Here is an 18,207-nt window from a genome sequence, read left to right as displayed (position 1 = left end):
TTTTTAATCAGGTTTTGCAGCTCTGAAGTACTTAACAAACACACACATTATTAAATTTAAACTAAGCATGAGCAAAAGAGGGTGCTTTTCCTATGTTTGTACCACAGAATAAGTTTTCAAACACAAAGCAAGATTATACTTTTTTAAGATACACAAATAAAATCTGTTGGCATACATTAGCTATCCCAAAATATTTGAAAAAAACCCAACACTATAAACCAAAACAACCAAAATCTGTAAAACCGGACCAGAATATCTTAATAGAAAACCTTTCATATTTTGCACCATGACTTCAAAATTTTTGTGTAATAGAAACATTTACTGGAAAAGCAAAAAAAATCAAAATCATAACTAAAGATGACTCATTCACACTTATCCTATGTGACGAGATACTACGTGGAAGATGGAAAACACTTCCTTTATTGTCTGCATCACAGGAAACAAATTGATTGTGTCCTACTGCAACTGATTTTTATGACAAGAAAGTGGTTTCTCATATTAAATACTTAAGTTTGCAAGATATAAAGATGCTGCTTTAGTCAGTTTACCAAAACACATGATCATAGCCCCCGAACTAATATAAGGTATCTCTGTGATAACTGTAATGATCTGAGTTCCACCCACCTTAACATCCATACAACTGTACAAGATAGAATCTGGAAGACAGTGGTGTTTCCGTTTATAAGATACAGAAGAATGCCACTGGGGCATGCAAAGTGTATGCAACAACTACGTCAATTCAAAGCTTCTGTTTCCATTCTGAGAAGAATTGAGATTAATTTCTGAACATTAATTCCTGAGCAGCTTACATAACACTTCTTGACAATCAGAACACTTCCAGGTTGTAATCTCAGAGACAAGGGATAAGTGTGAATAATTGCAGCACAAAAGTATTTTAAAGGAAGAATACAGCATAAGAAGAATACAGTGAATGGCCCCCAGCTTCTAAAAAATTTCTGTCTCTCAGACTCAGTGCAGTCTTCCTCAGGACTCCAAGCTGCGCGTAAAGGGCTTGTTTTCAGAGCAGCAGGAAAGGAAAAAATTCCTTTTTCTGCTTCCTGTTTTCCTCATAGCACAGGAACACATAAAACTTTATGGTTTTCAATAATCTGCTTGAATGAGAGAAAGGAAAAGTTAGGCCAGGCAGAAAGCAAAATGCTTCTTTGATGCATGTCCAACTTGATCTGACTGGGAGAACTCAGGAGAATTTCTATAGTAGTGGCTAGGAATGACACTCTGTTGAGATTGAAAAACAAGAAGTTTGGGGGTAAGAGGTGATGCTGGCCCGTCACTAACAAGAACAACAAGGCTCTTGGCTGGGTTATGTATTTAAAATTTAATGCCAGAGTTTAAAGAAGTCTGATAGCTACTCCCACAGAGTTTAATGGATAATGTTTTCTGGGAGTTGTGTACTTAACTCCAATAGCATCCATTCTAGTCCCAGCTTTAGGCTTTTCCCTGACACCTTCAGAGAAAAATCAATTTGACTCAATTTCACTCACAGTTATTTTGACATAGTTAAACAGAAATTTAAGACTCACTAAAAGATTGCAACTGTATCTGAAAATAGCATTTTTTTGCTGTGAAATGCTATCAGCCAGCTTCATTTGTATTAGTAATAATTACAATTTGTTTTTGTTAGCAGTCAACGTTTAGGTTTATTTCTCTTGCAGCACAGCAATTGGAGGAGTGGCTTACAACTTTTTTTTGCAAGAATTCTAGGATGAATTTTATGCTGCAGACAATCAGCAAACAACTGAAGAATGTACATGTTCTAGAACTGCTGAGGAGCAGTATTTCACTAACTTTTTAGACTACTAGGTGCAGATTGAAAAAATAATTTTTTTTTCTTTTTAGGTAAGTGTATTTTAGGCAGCCTGATTTCTGATTCAGCTTCTATTAAGAGCAATTAGGAGCTAATATTGCACAAATCAAACTTTTATAAATTACTCTGGCTTACATACAAAGTCTTTGTTTTCGGTTTTTGTTTTTATTCAGCATGAAAAAGAATTGAAGGAAACAGGTTTTTAAGTAGCATTACCTCCCCGTGAAAATAAATGGTTTTAAGATTTGTATACAAGTTCACAAAAAATATGTTCTGATTTATTTGTAGTTTTTATTGATTATGGGGGTTTCTTTGAATGAATCAGCTTAAGAGAAAACTCCAATAACGTAATTTTATCTGGTTAAGTATGCGCCTAAGCTCTTGTACGGAAAGGACAGCCAAAGGAGTTATGGGAAAGAATAGATCTACAAGATTCTTAGCGCAGAGGCTTCTCCTCAGCAGTGCCATTGCAAGAATCTGGCACTCCCCACTCCCTGTGCTGGAGACAACAGAACAACTGTGGCAGGAGAACCAAAGGAAGGTGGCACTTCCTCAGGGATTCCAGACTTGAACACTTTTACCCATTTGTTCCCCCTCATTCAAATGCTTGCATTCAGCATGAACTACAGTTACAGTAATTTAACTGGTAGCTGCTTCCAGGATTACTTTTAAGCGAGAGAAAGAGAAAATAGTGCATGTATGCTCTCTCCTTTTTTTTTTTTTTTCTATCAAATGGTCTTTTTTGTTCTTTTATTACTCGTGCATATTTCTTAGCCAAAAGCAAGGAAGATGCAGCAAGAAAAGCAAGCAAGAAAGCAGAAGAAATATGTTCTGTCTTTCAGAACATAATAGTGAAAGCCACCTATATATTTCACTGAGCTAACTAAAGGTTTCTACTTAAATCTTTATTTAGAGAAAGCCTTCCAACTGTGTAGCCATGAGAGATTTAAGATTTTAATTACGGCAGATCCTTTACCTCACAGGAAATTGTCTTCCAAAGCCACAGAACAAACCTTTGCTACATGTGAAGAACGACGTGCACAAGCGTGCCAGATGCCAGACTAGGTCATGAAATATTTGTAACAGCCTGACAGATCTTACTACCCAGAATTTTTCAGATATGCCTCCTGCATCTTAAATTTCAACTCATCACTCCTAAACAAATTTGCTTCTGTAATTTCAACAATTCTTTCCTTTGTTTTGCATATAAAAAACCTCACAAACAATTCCCTCCCAATGCAAAAAAGCCCACCACTCCACAATTCATAGATAGCGGTTTCCATAAGTTCTGTTAACTTGCAAACAAAAGTTTTACCTCATCCTACTTCTTATTGACCTCATTTTTCATCCATCAGTGGGCTTTCAGCTAGAATGAGAAGAACAAGAAAACAAGCAGCAGAGCTCAGCCATATGGCCTCTAGGAAACCAGCTGGGCTGAAATTTGGGGTATTTTGAAATATATATTTGGTGAAAAAGTGTGTGTGATATTAAGGAAAAATTAGGCCCTGATATATTATTATTACACATAAGTTTAAGAGTTCAGCCTGCAAATTTGATGATCAGAAGACTGTCAGATTTCAAAGCAGAATTGATATGTTTCTTAACATGCAGATTATTTTTGACAGACTTTAAGGAAATGCAATTTAAAGGAAGAATGTGAACATGGAGTGGGTGGGTATTTGGCATCGAGAGTAAGGATTTCTAAGCATAAGGAACAGTATATAAGAAAGTGTGAAAATAAGAGTGGGAGAACAGTACATTAAGTGTCATTCAGAAGGGTAGTTAAAAGGAATCTAGAGCTAGGAAGTATCTGGAGAAAAACCTATTGCTTTACAATGTAAAGGCAGTGACCTAAAATATGAGACAATCCAAAAACTTTGAAAATTATATGCAGGTAAAGAATATTGCTCTCTATCTCCTCCTAAACAACTTACTATTTGAAAGAAACATGCAAATTTGTTTAGGAGGCAGCTTCAATCTTTGTTCTGTGCTCCTCTGAAAGACCCCTCTGATGCAGGACCTGTGTATTGATAAATCACCCAACAGAAATTGCTAACGACAGTAGTATTAAGAACACTAGGAGATAATATTACCACTAAACATACTTTTGTCTAAATGAGCATCATGAACTCAGTAACACAGAGTCATTTGGGTTTCTTTCACCTGCTCACAGATTTGGAGAAACCTAGATATGTTTTTGCTGTCTGGACTGCATGTATTACACATCATATTCTAGCTATGCATATATTTTTGTCTGTGATGTAGGCAGAGTAGGGAGCTTGAGACGATATTTTCTCTAATTGCCATTCAACTATATTCTTTGTTAATGTAAAAAGAGAACAAATTTGCTCATGGGAGGGGGAGACAGATCAGATCAGGGGAAAAAAAATCCTGTCCTTTGATGCCAATTCATTCTTGTTTCATAAAAACCTTAAGGTTGTCTCTTGAAGTAATATTTTCAAATGAAATATTTACATATAAACATTCTATGAACTATTCTGTTTTGCAGGACAGCTGGATATCATCTTTATATTATTTAGAAAAAACAACTACCAAAGGCCTAGCTTAGAAACATAAATAAGTTGAAAGCAATAAGGCAATTACAGCAGAACACTCTTGCATAGTGACCCAAGAGTCTTGTTGCTAGTCAAGCGAAAAAAATTCTAAATGAAGAAATTATACAAAATTCTTTCCCTATTACAAAGCGTAATCCCAGAGGGCAGACTTACAATACACAGATTTCTTTGGGATCCTAAAATGAAATTGTGGTCTTTCAAGCAGGGAGACGACACTCAGCTCTTCATCTTGCATAGATAAATGGCAAAGCAGCAAGACAAGTATTTTATTTTCCTTTTATGCTTCCTGGACAAAATCAGATTCACAGTTCCTTACTATGGTGACACATGGAGATGTTTGTGTTTTCATTGCAAAAATCAACACACCCAAAAGGTCGTGAAGGTGTCTCACTTCCTTTTTATGAGAGAAGACTTAAGATTCAAATTCCTGTAAGTTTTTTTTTTTAAATATTGCTGTACACCAGGAAAGGAATAACTGTAGTATCAACTTATTCAAATAATAAGCCATTATATGGACTTGAACTGCTTGCTGCTTTTTTTGACTACAAATAACTTACATGTTGCTCTTTGATGGTCAGACTGGAGGATCAGTTCCCAGAACCAAGGAATTCTTCAGGCTGGAAGGTCATTTAGACCAACCTCCTCCTTGAAGCAAGATCAGCACCAAAGCAGCTGAACTAAGTTGCTTTGGACTTTGTCCAATTTGAACTTGAAATCTTCCAAGGACTGAAATCATGGCATTTCTGTTAGATTTGATCCAGTGTTTAATTACCCCCACAGTAATTCCCCCGCCTCGTCCTTGCATTCAGTCAGAACACCCCTTGTTGTACTTTATGACCATTGTTTCTCGTTCTCCTGCTGTGTACCTCTGTAAAGATCCTGAGTCCATCTTTTTAGTAACCTCTTCTTAAGTATTGTGAGGCTACAACTAGTTTCTTCCTCAGGCTAAAGAATATGAATTCATCCCCTCAACATTCCCTCACAGGATGTGTGCCTGCTACACACAGTGGCTTTCCCTGTATTTGCTCAAGTTCATCAACATCCTGGAGGCCCCAAACCAGATGTGGTAAGCCACATCTGATGAGAATGTATTCCTACTCCTCCTCCACATTTAATAAATGGATAGAACCTCAGGGGACTTCACTCATAATGCCAGGTGACAAGTAATGCCAATGAACTAACCACATTACTTGAATCCAATTATTCAGCTGCTTTTCCACTGATCTGGTAGTTCACTCATCTAGACTGTGATGTCCCAGCTGGATACAGAGATGTTATATGTTAGATCACAAGAATCGTTGTTTTTGCTAGAACCAGTTCAATTTTATCACTAGATTACACACTGATTCTTCAGGCCCAGACATCTATGAAGAAGAAAAAAACAACATATAGACCTCTTTTCTCCTGCTAACATATGATACAGAATTGTGAATACACAATAACATTTAATAATACCATCTGTTAGGCTCTTCTGCTGGAAATAGATAAAACTTGAAATCCAGCAGCTACACTAGTTTATCAATATCTAGCTTCAGTAACAGGTCATAATAATAAAAGACTAATTATACAAAGGACGTTAATTCATTTCAGTATTATCCAAAGAGGGGAGTGTTTCATTCAAGTGTGATGTTAATGCAGAATCGAGGGTAAAAGCCCTGCTCTTGCTCAAAAGATCTCTTAAAGCAATACAAGATTTTGCAAACATACTTTGCAGAAGGTCTTTTGCCTGTATTGCTGAATCATCTGCTGTTTTCTGTGGGCTGTGTTATTCCTTGCTACTGAAAGCATGTTTCTGAGACCATATTAAAAATATACTGAAGAGTACATTTCAGATGTAGGCACATAGTATTATTTTCACACTATGAAGTTCTTACAATAAGCATTCCCTAACTGATTTGGTTTTAATTTAAATTAAATTTTTAAAAGGTGTGATGGGAAGACAGTCTATTTACTGGACAGTTCAACTCATGTACTATATTAAGTCAGACTTTTAATAGTGTGGAGGAAGTGTGGGTTTTTTTGTACTGGGATTTAAAAACAAAGACCTACAATATATGGAGATAGAAAAAACACCTTCTTGTTGATGAATTTAGCAAAGAACGTCAATGTACATTTTACTGGCCAAGTTAGTAATGGATGGTATGGCTCTCCGATGAGGTACATATATTAGCTGAAACAGCAACAAGTTCCTCAGAGTTGTGTTTCCTCTTCATTTACCTGTGCTAATTAAGACAGTTCTAAATTTCAGGGTGAAAGCAGCAAAGAGGATTTGATTTAATAATCTCAGTACTATATAGGTATTCTAGCAGACAGGATGATGTAGTAATTAAGATGGAGGTAAAATAAATACTCCAAACTCCATCAAATATGCAGAAATATTGTGTTAGCATAGAAACGGTTGCATTAGGCATGCTTACAACACAGCTTTTCTTATACAATAAAATATTAATTTGCATTCCTTAGAAGGGTATTTCATAATGTAACCACAGCATCAGTTTATACCTCACTAAATAACATTTGATAAGCTCTGTGAGATGAACCCTTTTGCAAGCAGCTAACATTATGGCTTTCCGTACTTTGTTCTGATTTCAACCTGAATCAGTGCACTTTCCAAACTTCCAATGCAAACTAGTCCGTGACAAAAATACTAAGGGTAGCTGAATTCTGACTGAATTTTTTTAATAGAGTAGTGTGCCCTACTAGCATTACAACTAGCTAACTACACAGATACTTCAACTGATTACTTAAAAGTATGGTTCTGCTCACTGCCCCTATTTTGAAAACTTCAGTATCCCAGGAGAGAGGCTTTATCTCAGGTAGCACTTGCAAGACTCTCACGTAATCTCTGGCTGTATCTCTGACTTGAGGAGTTGTGTCATGACTTCTACTCTTAGATGCCAAATTCAGCTACTTGGTCTGAAGTATATGTGGCCTAATCAAGGAAAAGAACGTCTGCTAGAAGGAGATTTCCCAGTGGCAGTCTAGCACCCACAGCCAAAACCACAGGAGAAATAGCTTGCCTTTGTTTTATCCTTACTTGATGTGCAGATGAGGTAGCTTCAGGAAAAATAAATGTGAGGGTTTTATTTTAATGTGGGGAAAAGGGAGAAAGCATACCACTTATCACTTTAGAAAGAAGAGATTTGCTGACTTACAGAAAGGATAGTCAGAAAATGAAAGCCAGCAGTTCATGAGAAATTAAAAGCAAGTTCCCATTTCCTGTGTTCTCAAAGCTCTGCCCTTAAGCTTCATCAGAATCCAACATGAGGGACAAGAGATTATTGCTGGTACAAAAAAAAAAAAGAAAAAAAAAAAAGGAGGTATTATGTCTATCATACAAAGTCTTTACCTACAGAATCACAGGATTGGGAAAGCATGGTAATGCAAAAAGGTGATAATTCAACGTTCTATTTTGCAGGTGTCCTTAAAAATAAAGAGCTCTCTTAGACCATTCACTCCAATAGCAGCTCGACCATTCTAGACTACTTGACCTTCAAGATATTGACACCAAGGACTCGAAAAAGAATTTAACCATCTACTGCTGGTTTTCTCACTCTGAGGAAACACAGATGTCTACTGAACATGGACTACACTGAAGTCAGCACTTTCAAAGGTGCAACATCAACGCTAATCTCCTAAACACAGATTTAAGTGAATGAAGTATATAATTCCTCTTACTCTTAAATCCTTCTCAGCAGGATTTACAGATATTCATATGAAGGATGAAATGAGGCCCATTTTGGTTACTGGCTGAAGTTCTAGATTCAGCAGCTTTAAAATTTGGAAAACTCTTATTTGGAAACTATCCTCACTGGCTTGCATCTGCTAGAAAGCGTGGTGAGAAAAACAACTTTTCGTTTATTTTAGAAAGCCACCAAATACAAAACTTTAAGTTTTTGAGAAGAAATGGTTTGTTAACCTTATTTTTGCAGTTTTCAGTGATCGTTTTCCAAACCCCAGAATCAGGAACATTAATAACAAAGATCAAAGCTATCAGAAAAAGAAAGGCATTTTTATGGACTGACTGGCATGTACTGTACCAAAAAGTCATTTTTTTCTGGGTAATTAGACAGTTCAGAACAAAGCTTTGAGGCAAACAACCACTCTACTCTTCTGCAATAGCACAAGCCAAATGTAGCAAAATGTTCCTCATTTGTCAAAATCTTTTCCTGATAAAATTATTTAGCCAACACCATTCCATCCCTGATTATATCCAGGAGTTGATCCAAAAAAAATGTACCAGCTTTATGCACAATCTCATCTCATCAACATCTAAAAAAAACCTCAAAAGCATTTGTTATGGTTTTATCAGTGTTGAACTAGGGAGCCCCTAGCAAAGAGGTGAGCTTAAATTAGAGAAATACTTCTACAGGGAAAGAGAATTATAGACTTTGAGGGTTATATTTTATATACTAGGTTTTAAAATTTTGGCCTCAAAACCTAAAATCCAAAAAAGGGAGGTGAGGAAGAGGCAAAAGGAACAGAGTTACTCATGGAAGAGTCTTTAAAAGACAAACAGGATACATCATGTGTCAAAATCTGCAATAGAAATATAAGATCCCACTCCAGTTGTTTTCTGTGTCTCTTCTAGAGTCCACCATCTCTACAGTAAGAGCAAGTAAATAAGGCGCATACTTTCTTTTCAGTCATCTGTTTGCAACCAGCGGTTTACGACAAACTGCTAATGACTGAGGTTGCATGATGTGTCCCATTCCACTGCAGCTGCTAAAAGTCGGATAACTTCTGGCAGAGAAGCAAGGTGACAACGTGGGGAAGGAGCAGCATTCATATCTTGATACTGAGTTAAGTCTACCAGAATGAATGTTTCTTAGCCCTGTTTCATAGCGCTTTATCAGCTACGCTAGAATTCAATATTGCTGTTGTCATTACCGTCTTAAGAATTTGTGATGTGTATCTGATTATGCTAATTTTATAACTTTTATATATAATCAGACAAAATGGTTTTCTGTATTTGCCCACCTATAAACAACATGCTTACAAATATATAGTCTATATATATTGAAATTTAGTCTTACCAGTTTTTATTCTTTCCTTATGTTTTATAAACTGAACAAAATTATATTAAAGTAATGGACTGTGGTTACTTTATTATGAATTTAAGACTTTTGTAGAAAGTTATGGAATCAAAATGATTCAAAGATTATAATATATTATGAAATAAAAAATACAAAACCATGTAAAAAATTTAGAAAGTATGTCTTAAAAGAACATCTACAAAGTGATTGTAATTTTAACAATACTATAGAACTACCCAGAACTGACTAAACTAAAATAGAAGCAATATTGAAATATCAGTGCTTCAAAAGTTTTATTAATAATCAAAGCTTTGGGGTTTTAGAATGCCTTTGAAAAACATTCTGGCAAATGCTGAGACAAAACAACCTGCACATGAATTACCTGATGTGATGGAGGGCAAACAAAAAAACTTAAAGAGACTGAGATAAAGACAAACAGTAGAAGCAATGAATGGTGCTCATTCTTTCCAAACAATTCCTTAAATATTTTGATGTTGACCTTGAAGTGCTTTGCTATTGTGCCAAAACAAAACAAATCTCTAATCTGAGGACTGGTTGCTTTATTATTTTATTATCACTTAAGGCTTTCATCCTAGTTCCTAAATTTAAGATAACAACTGTCCTACATAAGAAGTTAATGTAGTATTTAGATAGGGGAATGATAAATTAATACAAGGCTGTACAGCATTCCAAACTTTGCTCTTTCAATAAATTTCTTTACAGAGTCGACAAGCTTTTTAATACAGTCATGTATTTTCAAAGAGAAGTTTTAACAAAGTTCTCCACAAGTATCTTAAGGAAACTCTGCTCTTAAGGACCTCTTGTAATTTAAGGAAGAAAATAAAGGGTAAGAGCTATAGGTCTGCCTTTCTGCTGCAGAGATTTCACTCCCACAGGGCCTATAGCATTCAACATAGTCATGAAGCATCTGGAAAAGAGGGCATGTACAGCTGATTAAAGATGAGATGGGATAATCAGATCTGAAGTCTGAAGCAGTTTATGGAATATCGACCACCTGAATGATGAAATGGCGGGTGAAATACACTGCTGAGAAATGCATCAATGCACATGAGGGAAAATAACCATAAAATATACTTCACTAAATCAGAGTCCATCATTATGTTTTACCAGTCAGGAAAAAGATCTGAGTCATTCTGGATAGTTCTCTGAAAGTAGCATGCAGCAGCAGCCAAAAAGGCAAACGTTAAGAATTAGTAGGAAGAAATAAGAACATAGGTTATGAGGATATTGTGCCCAAATCTTCAGAACAGTTCTGGTCATATCTCAAAAAAAAAAAAAAAAAAGCAACATCAATACAAATGGTACATAAGAGAAAGAATAGCCAGAAATTGCGAATGGTTTCTGGGCAAAAAGAACTAGAACACTTCAGCTTGGAAAAGGGACACTTGTGGACAGAAGCAAGTTAGAAATTTAAAAAAAATAATGAACAGATTGGAAATAGTAGCCTATTAATTATTTTCTCACAGTACATAAGGATGAGAGTGCCAAAAGCAGTTATTAGGAAATTGTTTAAGTACAAAAGAAGTTTCTTCACAACAGCATATACTTAAATAATTGAATTTGTAATGAATACTTTAGTAAGATGTAACGGAGTTGGAACATATAAGTGAGTTCAAAAAGGGATGAAATGCATTGAGATGAGAGGTACAGCGGTAGTCATACAGTCTCCAGATCAGGAAAGCCCTAGCCTACAGATAGTTGAAACCAGTGAGGATAAAAATGTTCCTGCTTTTTTTTTTTTTTTTTTTTTTAAATAGTCCTTGTGTAGGATTAGGTGAATGTTTGCATGAGCTGGATTTGCAATTCTTACATTCACTGGTGGTAGCAGGTTCAGTTTCTGAAAGAAATTGATTTTAAGGATGTGAACAAAGGAAAAGTGCCTTCATGCTCACTAAGTAATTCGCAATGCTGAAGGAAGGGATGGACAGAACAATAGAGAGAAGAAAGTAATGGGAGAAAAAAAGACTTTTTTTCCTACATTTTTCTAATCAATACAAGATAGTACATGCCAAGACCACAGTCAAGATCCTGCTGCCATATGATGGTATCATGCTGGATTCCTAAGTAGTAGTCTTGAAAAAGTAAACACATCTCAGCCTGAAGAATGTCTGGCATCTCCCTGTTTTGTCACATTTTAGATTATTGAATATGAACTAACTTTATATGTTTTCAAGAGGCTATTTGGGTGGCAGGCCACTGAAAGTACTTTCGTTCTTCAAGATCCATCATAGAAGAAGTACTGGATTTCACAGGAGAAAAGACAGTGAGCCAGTGCTTTTCAGACTTTGCAATCTTACATATCTATGTATGCATGTATATATATATACACACACACAGATTTGCTTGCACATACACTAAATGACATTTCCAATTTTATAGCTGTTTGAAGAAAATTCCGTTTGGCTGCAGTAATATTAAATAGAAGACAGGTGCAAACCAGTAGGGAATCTTCTTTCTCTCCTCCCTTGCCCAAAAGATCTAGAAACTGAGACTGGCATGAAGGATTGCACACCCTTTGACTACAAGGGATTATTGCCTTTCTCCATTTTTTTTCCTTCTTACTATCCTAACCTACCAGTTTTCTTCCTTTGCCATTCCCTTACCTATCACATGTGTTCAGTCACACAGTGCTGCCTACACTCCTGCTCCCAACTCCTCACATGTGGCTGAGTCAGAAAAAACATGAAAATAATCTCTTATCAAATCAGCAGTACAAACTGGGGGAATGTTTTAAGATGCTTTTGCAACTCCCACTGCTTTTCTCCCACAGTATCTATACCAGTGGAGTGTAAAGGAATAAATCAAACTTTCTCATATAGAGACTGAAGTATCTCTTATCTTTCTCTAATTAATATTTGTTCCTAGTTCAGCCAGTATAAAATCATGTCTCAGTACACAAGGAAATGTAAAAAAATATTCTCAAGTGCAATGGATGGGCTTCCTTCCTGAGGTATTCAAATCTTGAAAAGAAAATTAGAAATTCTATATATATCAGCCACATGATTTTACAACTTTTAAACGTTATTTCTCACTGTAAGTAATATTTCCCATGCATACCTAGTAAGCTGAATCTATAAGAGAAATTCAACAGTGAGAAAGCTTTAAAACAAAGAGATGGTATATATCATTATAACTTTTCATGCCCTGTTGCTACATCACAAGCTAGCTGTACACAGACAACTAACAGTGCCTGCAGAAGATGAAAGCAGGCAAACTGTATTTAATCCTTGTCTATCGAACTTTGTAAGCAACCTTCTTTCTTTTCCAGTAATGAGAAGCACAATCAAAGCTTCCACTCACTGGAGAAAGGCTTTGAAGAGACAGACTGTATCTTTTGTTTGCTTCTAAACTTCCAAGTTTTTCTGGTGCTGGATTGCTGTCATAAGTTAAAAATTATGCTTTTAACCTTAAGGGGTCATGTCTTGTCCTCTTGTTGTAAGGCCTGCAGGACACAAGTAAGCAAGGAAAGCTTACTAACATCAAATTTTTCATTCTGGTTTGAGCTAAATTAGAATCAATTTTCTAACTTTTCGGCTAAGCCCCGTCTAAATAACTTCATTTTCTGAAAGTTAAGTAAATGTTTTCAGACGGCGTCTGTTTTCAGAAGTGTTCATGCTTAGAATTTATGATTATCACCAAAGTAACAGAGCACTGGTATGCAGAAAGGCCATTGCTTCATCCATCCCTGTGGAGACCATTGTCTCACCTGCAGGGAGGAGTGGACAGGACAGGTGACCCAAAACTAACCAACAGAGTATTCCATTCCATGTATGTCACACTGTATATAAAACATCGGTTTGGACAGGAATAGGCTCTTCTAGTTCATTGCCTCTCTAACTGAGGGGGTTCTAACACAAGTTGAACTATACCATTATGGCACACAAAGTATACGTTTCTCAGTAGTGAATCTGTCCCACAAAACTCCTGTAACACTGATAAATGAGCTAATACTGGGCTTGTTGACCTTTTTGCACATGCATTCTTAAAATACAAGCTGCAAATTAATGTCTGAGTATAGAAAATAGTCCTATGTCACTAATTTATTCAAAGTTATTTGCTTCCATTTGAATTTTTCCATATTTTCTCTTTTTTGGCTGTAAAGAGAAATTGCCTTAAGAATAATTCCATTCAATTAAACTACAAAATATTTTTTATACATTTATTATGTAATATGTGTAATTTCAGTCTACCTCGTATGAATGCTTCCATGGTCATTTTTACAGATATGCCTTTTCTTATTTAAAAGATATGATTCCAGTTCTTGTCTTTGGCCCAGGAAGGAATTGTTATGAAATATTAGTCATCATCTTTATCACATATGTATTCCAAGTTCAAAGCTTCTGTGACACAAAGACAATGCTTTAGTATCAAGCATTTAAAATGGTCTATTTTCTTCCAATTAATAATCATTGAGATTGGGAACTTGATCTAAACAAAATATATTCACGTACATTTGCTACAAAGTAGGAGCAAAATATAACGTTTTTGTTCCATGACTATGATAACAATTTCTTCAAGGAAAAGAAGAGGAATCTTAAATTGTTTCTGCTTTGGCACATTAAAGGTTCTGTAATGCTGTTTAAAGGACAAAAAGTTTCTCCAACATCTAAACATTAAATTCCTATCTCAGTATCCCTCTTCCCTTGAAGCTCTAAAGTTTGCAGTTTTGCCTTAGACATTGTGTTTTGGGACCCATTATGAAGTTATCATCTCTGGTATGCTTATATATATTTTTCAATTCTATTAAACCAAAGTGCTTTACATTGGTCTTATTATAGTTATTAGAGTTGATATAAAGAAAGCAAAACTTGATAAGCTGAGGAAGTGATTTTTTTTCTTTACAGACAACAGAGATATTTGCTTTTACTTATCAACTGAAAATGCTGTTTTCATTCAAAGATTCATCCATTTAGATATGGCTGGATACAGTTGCTAAACACTGATCTAAGATTTCCTTCAAACATTCCTGCCAAAACCTGTAACACCAAATTTGATGTTCTCTGCGGGGTAAAGAGGAAGAGAAGAAAGAGAACCTAAACCTATTCCACTCTGTACATAATCTTCAGTAGAAGAGTTATGATACCACGTGGATTCAACAGACTGAGAGGCATAAGAATATAATAGAATAGAATCATAGAATCACTAGATTGGAAAAGACTTTCAAGATCATCAAGTCCAATTGTACCAGTCCACTACTAAATCATATCTCTAAGCACTTCATCTACCCATCTTTTAAATACCTCCATGAATGGTGACTCAATCACCTCCCTGGGCAGCCTCTGCCAGTGCTTAATAACTTTTTCAGTGAAGAAATTTTTCCTCACATCCAAACTGAACCTCTCCTAGCACAACTGGTGGCCATTCCCTCTCATCCTATCACCTCTCACTTGGGCAAAGAGACCTACACCCACCTGTCCACAATCTCCTTTCAGGTAGTTGTAGACAGTTATAAGGTCTCCCCTCAGCTTCCTTCTTCAGTTCCTTCAGTCACTCCTCGCAAGACCTGTTCTCCGGTCCCTTCACCAGTATCATCACTCTTCTCTGGACTCTCCAGCACCTCAATTTCTTTCTTACAGTGTGGAGCCAAAACTGAACACAGTATTCAAGGTGCAGCCTCACCAGTGCCACACACAGGGGGAGAACTGCTTTCCTGGTCCTGCTGGCCACGTCATTTCTGATACAAGCCAAGATGCCATTGGCCTTCTTGGCCACCTGGGCACACTGCTGGCTCATGTTCAGTCGGCTGTCAACCAACACCCCCAGGTCCTTCTTCTCCATGCAGATTTCTCTCCACTCTTCCCCAAGTCTGTAGCACTGCACAGGGTTGTTGTGCCCCAGGTGCAGGACCCGGCATTTGGCCTTCTTAAACCTCATGCCATTGGTCTCAGCCCAGCGGTTCAGATCCCTTTGCAGAGCCTCTCTACCCTCCAGCAGATCAACACTTCCACTGAGCTTAATGTCATCTGCAAACTTGCTAAGGGTACATTCAATCCCTTAATCCAGGTAACTGATAAAGATATTGAACAGCACTTAGCCCTGGGGGACACCACTTGTGACCAGCCTCGAGCTGGGGTTAACTCCATTCACCACCACTCTTTGGGCTCGGCCATCCAACCACTTTTTAACCCAGCACAGGGTGCACCTGTCCAGCCCAATGGCAGCCAGTTTCTCAAGCAGAATGCTGTGAGAAGCAGTGTCGGAGGCTTTACTGAAGACCGGGTACACTACACAGCCTTTCTTCCATCCATTAAGCGAGTCATAGAAGGTTAGTTTGTCATAGAAGGTTAGTTTGGCAAGACCTTTCATGGAGGCTCACATTAGCCTAAGGCTATTTGTGTCTTTGCTTTCTGTTTGGCTGTTTGCTTGGGATTTTGCTTGGTTTTAAGTCAACTTAAGTTCTTACTCTAAAATCAGGAACTTAATTTAGACTCTCTGATTTTGCATTCTGGAGGAACCTCTCTTTTCTCAGCTGACAACAGGGGATGCTGAGGGAAACAAACTTCATTATGCTTTTTTTATATAACGCCCCTTCCTGAAGTGACTTACCTCAGATTACCTTCCAAATGAATTGCTTAGGGCAGGAGAAGAAATAGTGGGCTAAAGAGAGATAGCATCTATATCCTTCTCTTAATTCTTAATTTTATTGGCTTAGAAATTAAATTCTTAAGAATTAAAATCTAAGAAAGATAAATTAAAATCTAATCTAAGAAAACTAGAATGGGAGTTACTAGGTTTTCTATAAACAATTCATGTATGTTCCACTAATCTTTTTTCATAGCCTTCCTTTCTTTCTTCTTTATCATATGTGACAACTGACTATGAACAAGTAACACTTGCCACGCCAGCTTAATAAACATGATATACATCTCTATGTGCGAAAAAAAAATTAAAACTGTCTAAAGATCAATTAATACCAATGATACTGTTTGATCTGTGTAAATAAGATGATGTCAAATTGTGTTGAATGTGTTTCTAAGGCATGTAAAAACTTTTTCCAACACAGAATTTTTGTTGTTGTTAATGTTTCTTTGTTAGAACAATGTTTATTTTAATTTCCATGGCGCTTAATGACAACCCACAAATTCATTTTCTAAGTGTTCCCTCCAAATGTTTTGTTTTTAACCCTCTTGGGGAAAAAAGTATATTTTTACAGAACAAAGAGGATAAAGATACCAACTAAACACGCCACTTTGTGTTTTTGTTAAATAAAATATTTAAATTTAAAGTCAGAGCCAACTACTATTTTTTCCCCCAAATTCTCATTATCCAGTTAACTCAAATTATTTTCTGAAGGAACAACGGAACACAGAAGATGAACAAACAGGACAACTACAATACTTTCCACAACAATTCAGTTGCCAGCCTAAGTGAATGGCACCACGCTTTTCTATCATGCATGTGAAAAGAAAAACCCTTCAATTCTAAATGGATATTAAGAATGCTTTTGAAATAAGTTGAAGCTAAAAGCGTTTCAATTACAGAGCTTGTTTTAATTACAATCAATGCATTAACTGACACAGCTTCATGACGATACAATGACAAAGTAACTGATTACATAGTATTAGTGCTTTCTGTTTGAAAAACTGTTTCCTTCTTTGATTTTTTGCAGCAGAGTAGAGTAATAGGATTTTATTTAGTGCACTCAACAGGTTCATACCCTGTCTTCATTTGTATTTCTGCAAATATACCAAGCCAAAAACCAGGCGTTAGTTAGTCAAATAACTTTTTGAGACAATTTACTCTGCAAAGGCATGCAGAAGTTATTTGCTCAACTGACTTTCACAAAACCAGACACTTGTAACCTTTATTATGATGGGTTAATATTCCTTAGGGAGGTCTGCATATTGAAACACGCTGAACATGCTTTACATTCATACATTACTCAATATTTATAACTGAGCAGAACATGTAAAATTCACCAATTTAAGCCATCATGGTAAAATGCAGCAGAAAACACCAGAATCATGTATTTAAGAAAGCAAGGGATGCAACAGTTCAGTTTTGAACTATTCAAGAGATCTGGTTCTTCATTGTATATTCTCAGTGTATAATGGCACATCTTTCACTGTATCATGCAAATATTTTGGGAGAGCTGAGGTTTGGGGTTTGTGTATGTTTGTTTTTCAAAAGACCTATTTAAGACTCTCAGAACATTCAAAATGCTAGCAACATAATTCTTCAGATTTGTCAAATAAACGCTTGCTAATACAGCTAACATTTTAAACTGTGAAGAATAAACAATTATTCTGCAGTGCACTTAAGTGAAACTGACAACTGTATTTTACTTCTTCACCTGAACTGTTTATCAGATGAGTAACAGTGCTTCAGGATAAGTCCTAATTATTAAATTCACTATAGTAAAACCCATCATATTATCTAACAGCAGCTGTCTGGTCTTCTGCACTTCTAAATTGCACTTTCATCACATTCCCAAACCCTATTGCACTTCCAGCCAGCAAGAATAAACAGCTATGTACTGAGTCTTATGACACAGCTTCCATCCCTGAGCACCCATCTAGGCAGAGCACTGAACTCTGTGGGAATTAAGCTTGATATTTATGGACAAAAATATAGCTTTTGAATATTAGCTAGGCAATCCAACAATAATTTCTGTCTTCTAGTTCATTAACTTCAGTTTCTGATCTGGACTCAAAGGATTAACATTTTCACAGACAGTAAGCTACCACCAGCAGCCCTGATATAAGAGTGTATGAACACAGAAACTACTGTTATACAAACGTTTTCTTAG

The 18,207-nt window shown here is 36.4% G+C and overlaps 1 protein-coding gene across 11 annotated transcripts in view; it reads right to left on the bottom strand.

The window, feature by feature from the left end:
• The window catches only part of IRAG1 (inositol 1,4,5-triphosphate receptor associated 1), a 92,089-nt gene that overhangs the window by 48,335 nt on the left and 25,547 nt on the right, over positions 1–18,207 (bottom strand). The window lies entirely within an intron of this gene.

The sequence above is a fragment of the Cuculus canorus genome, chromosome 5 (genome assembly GCF_017976375.1).
Source record: "Cuculus canorus isolate bCucCan1 chromosome 5, bCucCan1.pri, whole genome shotgun sequence".
Classification (NCBI taxonomy): domain Eukaryota; kingdom Metazoa; phylum Chordata; class Aves; order Cuculiformes; family Cuculidae; genus Cuculus; species Cuculus canorus.
Note: the sequence above shows the minus strand (reverse complement) of the source record. Positions and strands in the feature narration are given on the sequence as shown.